The following is a 1,682-nucleotide window of genomic DNA, read 5'->3' on the forward strand; positions in this document are numbered from 1 at the left end:
TCCAATTGGCGCGCTCTCAATGGCGTTGGAAAGTAGATATCCAGAGCTTTCCAGCAATATATAATAGTACATACGTTATTTGGAAATTGACGACGTAACTTGGCGTTGAACGCCAAGTACATGCTGCTGTCTGGAGTTAAACGCCAGAAACACGTCATGATCCAGAGTTGAACGCCCAAAACACGTTATAACTTGGAGTTCAACTCCAAGAAAAGCCTCAGCTCGTGAATAGATCAAGCTCAGCCCAAGCATACACCAAGTGGGCCCCAGAAGTGGATTTATGCATCAATTACTTACTCATGTAAACCCTAGTAGCTAGTCTAGTATAAATAGGATAAGTTACTATTGCATTAGACATCTTTTGACAGTTTAATCTTTGACTGTTCTAGTCTCTGATCATTCGGTCTCTTGATCATTCAAGGGGCTGGCCATTCGGCCATGCCTGAACCTTTCACTTATGTATTTTCAACAGTGGAGTTTCTGCACACCATAGATTAAGGGTGTGGAGCTCTGCTGTACCTCAAGTTTCAATACAATTACTATTACTTTTTATTCAATTCTCTTTTATTCTTATTCCAAGATATACGCTACACTTAACTTTGATGAATGTGATGATCCGTGACACTCATCATCATTCTCACCCATGAACGTGCGTGACTGACAACCACTTCCGTTCTACCTTAGGCAGGACACATATCTCTTAGATTCACCAACAGAATCTTCGTGGTATAAGCTAGATAGATGGCGGCATTCATGAGGATCCGGAAAGTCTAAACCTTGTCTATGGTATTCCGAGTAGGATTCTGGGATTGAATGACTGTGACGAGCTTCAAACTCCTGAAGGCTGGGCGTGATGACAAACGCAAAAGAATCAAGGGATTCTATTCCAACCTGATTGAGAACCGACAGATGATTAGCCGTGCTGTGANNNNTTTTCACTGAGAGGATGGGATGTAGCCATTGACAACGGTGATGTCCTACATACAGCTTGCCATGGAAAGGAGTAGGAAGGATTGGATGAATGTAATAAGAAAGTAGAGATTCAAGAGGAGCACAGCATCTCCATATGCCTATCTGAAATTTCCACTATTGATTTACATAAGTATTTCTATCCCTTTTATTTTCTATTTATTATTAATTTTTGAACTCATCATAAACCAATTTAATCTGCCTAACTGAGATTTACAAGGTGATCATAGCTTGCTTCATACCAACAATCTCTGTGGGATCGACCCTTACTCACGTAAGGTAGTACTTGGATGACCCAGTACACTTGCTGGTTAAGTTGAACGGAGTTATGATCACACCAGGGATTATTAAGATCCCAATTTATCACACCATCATCTCTTTGGGGTATTTTTGATTTCATACAAATACAAATAGACCAACTTTGAGGATCACAATTTCGTCCACCAGGGCTCAAGTCCCTTCTCCTCAGCTGGTTAGGTTTTCCATCTTTATCATTGATCCACTGCACGTTTAGTACACTGGTGCACGAAATTGTGATCATCAATGGCGCCATCAACATGGTACGCACAATTTTAATCTCAACTCTTTATTACAACTTCGCACAACTAACCAGCAAGTGCACTGGGTCGTCCAAGTAATAAACCTTACGCGAGTAAGGATCGATCCCACGGAGATTGTTGGTATGAAGCAAGCTATGGTCACCTTGTAAATCT

This window comes from Arachis duranensis, chromosome 5, assembly GCF_000817695.3.
Source record: "Arachis duranensis cultivar V14167 chromosome 5, aradu.V14167.gnm2.J7QH, whole genome shotgun sequence".
NCBI lineage: Eukaryota > Viridiplantae > Streptophyta > Magnoliopsida > Fabales > Fabaceae > Arachis > Arachis duranensis.